Genomic DNA, 7,415 nt, shown 5'->3' with positions numbered 1-7,415 from the left:
CTCCCTACCTACTCCTGCCCTCCACCAGACTTACCTGGGGGAGCTGCTCTCCAAGCTGCCTGGCGGCCATGTGCATGCATAAGCATGCACATGCACATGGCACCCCCTGCCTGAGCACCGCTCCCCCCAGCCCCTTGCATGCTAGAACTCTGCTAGCCTGCAGAGAGCTTTTTGCAAAACTGGAAAATCCACGTTTCTCCGTTAAAATGAAAAATCTACATTTTTCACGGTTAACAGGGAAAATCCACATTATTTCCCGTTTTTTCCATGGGGAACAGAAAACCCAGATCCATGAACATGACAATGTTCTGGTATTCCCAAAACCTCCCCATTCCCTCCCAACTGTTTCTTGGCTGAAACTGGCACATTCAACCTGTGGCACAACCAAAGCACAATATATGAGATGTTATTTTACTTTATCTTATTTGTCTACCTGCGGACAGTCGTGGCAGCAAGTTCATGGGAACAATCAAGAATGTTAATGTGTCAAATCTCTAGTAAATATAAACCACTGTTAGGAATTAAGTTAAACTAAATTGATTTGAGGCAAGTTTGCACTGAATTAAGATCATCTATGTAGGGCTCCACATTGTAGTTTAAATTACATCTGTGATTGGATATCAGGCTGAAGCTGGTTGCTTATTCCCAGTTCCTTATCTCCAGTTCCCGATTCCTTTTTCAAAGTTTATCTATACCCAGTAAAAGCTTGTTTTGAATGAATTACACATCCCAAACAGAGAGAATTTCATTGGTTATGCATATGTACGTATGTAAAATAATACCCCGCATCTAGTACAGAGCCCTAAATGAAGGTCATATTAGGATGGGATTATGGGGCAAAATACTTCTTGGACCACCCCAAACTTCCTCTCAATGCCACTGGCGGACTGTCTTAAAGAACCCTGACCACAGTCCTGCCCGGCTCAAAGCACAGTTTGGCCGTGGTTTGTGCATGCCAGGCTGCCAACTGACAGTCCCCCCATGCCCACTGTACTAAGTATATGGGCTCAAATAAGGAACCGGTTTTGAGGCTGAGATTACAGGTGGAAATCCTTTTAAGCCTCCCCATACCATGCCTCTGTACCACCTGGGGACTCTCCTGGACATCCCTGACCATGGTCTTGCCCAGCCCAAAGCGAGACTTGGCCATACCAGGCCGCCAGCTGACATCCCCCTCCCAGCCACTGTACTAAGTATATGGGTTTGAATTAGGAACTGGTTTTTGAACTGGGATTTGAGATGGAAATGCTTCTTGGGCCACCCCACACCATGATTCTGCAGCACCGGGGGACTCCCCTGGACATCTCTGACCACAGTCTTGCCCAGCCCAAAACACAGCTTGGCAGTGGGACGCTAAATACATGCAACACTAAGGGCGCTTTAATTAGAGTGGCTCTCAGTGCCATTCTATGTAAAGCACCCCCTCTCCCCACCCCAGAGCTTGCGTATAGAGGCGCCTAGGGATTTTTCAACAGCTTTTCACATTTACGTTCAGTCACCACCCAGAACCTTGGTAAAGTAACTTAAACCTGGGTGTTGTAATTTAAAGCAACCTGCTCACTCACTAGCAAATGTTAAATTAAAACACGTGTATTACAAAGGAAAAGGGGAACAGTGGTACTCCCTAAGCAAAACCTTAACTATCAACCTTTAACTGTAGTTCAAAATGGATCACAGGCACAGTCACAGTCAGTGGCAAACCAACCTGGGGAGCTCCCTCCTAGCCAAGTCACCGGGACTCTACCACCTGCAGTCCAAAAGAAATTCCTTATTCAAGCCATCCTCTGTTTAGGATGTGTAATTCATTAATAGCAAGCTTTCATTGGGTATAGATTAGCTTTGAAAAAGGAACCAGGAACTGTGAATAAGGAATAAGAAACTGGGAATAAGCAACCAACTTCAACCTCAGTCTTTGGATGAACTGGAACATGGAGTCAGAAGTAAGGGAATGTGGCCATTAGCTGCATGGAATTGGTAGAAATTAGGTGCTGATAAAGAACATGTTGACTAGTGGGGAAATGTCATAGAATCATAGAATCATAGAATCATAGAAGTAGGGTCGGAAGGGACCTTGTAGATCTTCAGGTCTGACCCCCCTCCTGGGCGGGAGAAAAGACTGGACTCAAATGAGTCCAGCCAGGTAGTCATCAAGCCTCTTCTTAAAGATCCCCACGGTAGGAGCCAGCACCACTTCCCTAGGAAGTTGGTTCCAGCTCCTAGCCACCCTAACTATGACGTAGTTCTAAACCTACTCTCTAATAATTTGTGTCCATTGTTCCTTGTCATGCCAGGGGGCGCTGGGGAAACAATGTCTCCCCCAAACCCTTCTGGTCCCCCCTAGTGAGTTTATAGACAGTCACCAGGTCCCCCCTCAGCCTTCTCTTGTGAAGGCTGAACAGGTTTAGGTCCTGCAGCCTTTCAATGTAGGGTGTGCCCTGTAGTCCCCGGATCATGCGGGTGGCCCTCCTCTGGACCCTTTCAATGTTGTCCACATCCCTTCTGAAATGGGGCGCACAGAACTGGACGCAGTACTCCAGCTGTGGCCTGACCAGTGCCGTGTAGAGGGGGAGGATCACCTCCTTGGCCCTACTTGAGATGCACCTGTGGATGCATGACAAGGTCCAGTTAGCCCTGCCAACTGTGACCTTGCATTGTCGGCCCATGTTCATCTTGGAGTCAATAATGACTCCAAGATCCCTTTCTGCCTCCGTGCTCTCAAGAAGGGAGTTTCCCATTCTATAAGTGTGCTGCTGGTTTCTACTGCCCAAGTGCAGCACCCTGCACTTGTCAGTATTGAAACGCATCCTGTTTATGTCAGCCCACTCCTGTAACCTACCCAGGTCTTGTTGCAGTCTTTCCCTCCCTACTAGCGTGCTCACCTCACCCCAAATTTTGGTATCATTGGTGAATTTAAATAGGTTGCATTTCACTCCGTCGTCCAAATCGCTTATGAAGAAATTGAACAGCGCAGGTCCCAGGACCGAGCCCTGGGGGACTCCGCTGCCCACTTCCCCCCAGGTCGAATATGACCCGTCCACCACCACCCTCTGAGTACGACCCTTGAGCCAATCTGCAACCCATCTGACTGTGTAGGCATCAATACCACAGTTGCCTAGTTTTTTAATGAAGATGGGGTGGGAGACGGTGTCAAAGGCCTTGCTGAAGTCTAGAAAGACTATGTCCACGGCGACACCTGCATCCATTGCCTTTGTGACCTGATCATAAAAGTCAATCAGGTTGGTCTGACATGATCTGCCCCTAATGAAACCGTGCTAGTTGCCCCTGAGCATCATCCCTGAAGCCAGCCCATCACAGATGTGCTCCATGATGATCTTCTCAAAGAGTTTCCCAAGGATAGAGGTAAGACTGACGGGCCTATAGTTGCCCGGGTCCTCTCTCTTCCCTTTTTTGAAGATGGGGACCACGTTAGCTATCTTCCAGTCATCTGGCACCTGGCCCGAGCACCACGACTGCTCGTAGAGCCGTGCCAAGGGCCCTGTAATAATAATGTATCTGTGAATGTGATCTCTAAACCCCACTGCCAATTCAGCAGGGCTGTATTCATGTCCATATAGCTGCAATGCATTTCACTTTGAAGAACCAAAAGCTGAGCTTTTCTGCAACATGATGTGGGAAATTCTAGTCTCCCTGTATGGTGGAAGAGGTGAAACATACTGAAAAGCAGAGAATACAAACTTAACATGGTTCCCCTTTCATAATGCACTTCTTACCGAGGAAAGAGCTTTTGTGTTCACATATTGGCTTGGCTTCTTTTCAATGCATCTTCTCCTCCATGCCCCTGCAGCGAGGTCACAATGCTGGATCTACGGCATTTCAATCATTTCCATGGCAGCAGAATATGATCTTACAGGAAAATAAAAGAGAGAGGCTTTTGTTGACTGGAAGGAAGAGGAGGGAGGGAGAGAGGGAACTATTAAGTACAACGCTCAGAAAGGATGTGAAGAGAACCCAAGGATAAAAATTACCCAAAATAAAACACTATAGTTTTTTTCGCTCCTTTTTTGCACCCCCTCCCCCATAGCTCTTCTCTGCCTCCCTCCACCCCTCTCCCCAGCCTGTCCCTCTATTTATGTTATAAAATCAAAGGGTCAGGAGCAGGCATGGGCAAATCTAGGAAACGGGGCATGCAGATGGTGAGGTGAATCATCCCATATAACGCAACACATTTTTCTCTAGTTAAAAAGAACCTAGAAGTTTTGCTAATGTGCTAGGGTCCTCATCCTGTGTTATTCAGTTTAAGTTTGAAGCAAAAACAAATATAACTTCATTGGAATGAGTTGAAAATGATCTGCAGGGCTGTGAAATAGGAGATTGAGGAGCAGCTGACAGAGCAGGATTGCAGAAGAAAGGATAGCTTGATTGGTGGAACATCAAGACCATTACTAAGGAAAGGGGATTGTTAACATCCCTGGAATGAAGAGTTTAGAAAGGATCAGGTAGAAGATCATGAGCTGTGAAGTCAAGTGACTCCCTCAGCACTGCCTGATGTGAAATGCTGCTGCTGCTGCCACTGCCAGGTAGTTGGTTTTAATATTTGGGGGGACCAGGAATCAAAGGGGCATGCAAGTGCACCAGTTCATTCACCCCCCTGACCCCACAAGAGCAGACACTTCTGTGGCTTGTTCAGCACTGAGCAGTGCTGGAACATTACAAAGACAGCACTAAGCCAAATACACTCTTAAGTCCCACAGGAGCCCTGTCCTCTCTCTGGTTATTTAACCACTGGACTAACTTCCATGCTCAATTATTGCTGATCTGTTTATTTGCACATTCCTTTTTCCTCTGTCCTCTTCTAGCTGTAGACATTTTTTCATGGGAACCAGACTTTGGCAGCAGGGAGCTTGGGATGGGGGGTGCAGGAGGCAGGCTCCAGGAGACTCACAACACTTAACAGCTCCACAGGGTTGCAAAAGCCATCCAGGCTAGAGGAAGCCTAAAGAATTCTCCAAGAGCATCTGGAAGAGGTTGGGCCAGCGGCCAGGAGAGCTAGATATAGGCTTGCATTTCAAAACCAGAAAACACCACCTGTTCTCTCCACAGGAAATGGAGAGGAACTGCTTCTAAGAAATCTAAGAAATACTCCTCATGAAACAGAAGGCAGATTCCCAGCAGGTGTGAATCAGGAGAGGTGCATTGCCACTCTGCTGATGTGTGCCCACTGAGGATCTGGCCCCAATGTATGTAACAGCAGTCAAATATACACGGGCTAACTTCTCCTTTCACACTGACTATTGTAAATCCAATGACGTTCACTTACAAATGTACCGCTGAGTATCACTTCCAAAAACCTATGTTTCCAATGACATTGTAGTCATGTCTATAAATCTGTGCTGTTCTCCAGGCCACAGTGGTTACCTCACTCCCGCCCTTATGCAATTCATAAGCTTCATAGCCTCCCCTTTTAACCTGTGGCTCTCAGTGGTCATTTTTGTTATAAAAATACTTACAAAGGAACAGTACAGATATAATATAACATTCTTTCAGGTACAACAGAGTAGCCGCAGGTATCCGGAGAGAGTTAAATCCAAAAAGGAACTTATAGTTAGATCCCATTCAGCCTCTATGGTAGCTCTACTTAGGCATTGCAACCAAGATTTAGGTGCCTTGCTTGGCAGGGTGATCCAGATTAACATGGTTAGCCATCGAGGCCAGATCCAGACATGCAGAAATGTGCAGTTTGTGGTGCTGCAAACTGCATGTGTTGCATGTTAAACTATGAGCAGCACTGCTAATTAGTAGAATGGGAAAAATTTACTAACAGGAATGCCTGGTAGCAAAAAACCCTGAAAAAATAAGTGGCACAAAGCACACCAAAGTGCCATATGCCACGAGAAATGCAGAAATGGGGGAGCAGGCCCTAAGCTGCCTGCTCCCCCATCTCCACATGCTGTGAAGCCCCTGCGCTGAGGCACCCTGTGCCCCAGACAGCTGCTCCTCAGCTGACTGGGGCGCAGTGTGCCTTGAGATGAGGGAGCTCCTGCTTCTGCTCTGTGGCTGGCTGGGGCACAGTGTACCTTGAGACTGGGGAGCTCAAGCTGCATGGCTGGGGGGGACACAGCATGCCTCAGTGCAAGGGCTCCACATGACTCAGCACAGGGGCTCGGCAGTGGAGCCACTCGCACTGCAGAGACAGAGAGCAGCCAGCCCAGGGCTGCTTGCTCCCCGATCTCGAGGCACACTGCACCCCAACCAGCCGGGGGGAGGCTGGCTGCGGTGCAGGGTGCCTCAGCATGGAAGCTTCACAGCACACAGCACAGCTCCACATGCTGCTTCCCAGCTGGCTCAGGCACAGGGTGCCTCAGCATTGGGTGATGCCTGCTGGCTAACCCTGCACTGAGGCATCCTGTGCTCCAGCACCCGCTTCCCCCCCCTCCCAGTGCAGCCCCCACAGCACATGGAGCAGTGGGACAATGTGTCCCACTGCAAACCATACAAGCAGCAGCATGCATTGCAGTATAAAGTAGTGGCACAAATGTGTGCTGCTAATATTTGTGCTGCTGTAAACACACACCCCTGCTCATGTGGACTCGGCCCTAGAGTTTGTTTAGGAAGGCTCTACAGCACGTGTAGAGACCTCTAGGTGCCTACTCAGGCTGATCCAGGGCCCCTTGTGGCCCAGCAGGGAGGTACCCATAGGAATGGTAGACACAGGTATGTGTCTCCTTGAAGCTTAGATGTTTGATTCAGGGAGATGTTTCTGTCCTGTTAGGATCTAGGTCCTCCAGAGGGAAGAAGCCTACTTGAAACAGAAAACTTTAAGTGACAGCATGAAGAAAAGCACCTTTCATTTACTTCTAAACACAGCCCATGGTGGTGCCTACCTTATGGTGCTGATGGTGGTGCCCACCAGTATGCAAATCCTGCAAATCCATTCTTGGGTGCCTTGGCCTCTCCATGTGCTGTATGGGGTGCCTGTGTATGTGTCCAGTTTAGAGTTGTGAATTTCACTAGGCAGCAGGGCACCAAAGACTCTGGTGTTGCAAGTGCAACCCAGCACATATCCTCAATCGTTTTCTTGCCTTGATTCCATATTTGTAAAATGGGGATGAAAGCAACTCCCTACCTCACTGGACTGCTGGTAAAATGAAGACATTAAAGAGTGTGCTCAAATACTACCAAAATGGGAGCCAAAGCAGTACTTTAGATAGATACGTAAGTTATCTGCTAGGCTAAATATCTTGATCCAATACTCTGCTCTTCTTGTATTACAGATACTTGAACCATTACCCTAATGAACTGTTATATTGTTATGCAGTAGTACAGAAAATAATCATCATATATTTATGCCTAATGTATCAACATCATTATAGCACATTATAAAGTTTAATCATTTCATCTAGAGACAATAGCTATGCTTCTCTGTTGTTACCCACTTACTCCACAAACTGCTTTGC

The sequence above is a fragment of the Gavialis gangeticus genome, unplaced genomic scaffold (assembly GCF_001723915.1).
Source record: "Gavialis gangeticus isolate Ggan-Ray unplaced genomic scaffold, GavGan_comp1, whole genome shotgun sequence".
Taxonomy (NCBI): domain Eukaryota; kingdom Metazoa; phylum Chordata; order Crocodylia; family Gavialidae; genus Gavialis; species Gavialis gangeticus.
This window is presented reverse-complemented; position numbering follows the sequence as displayed.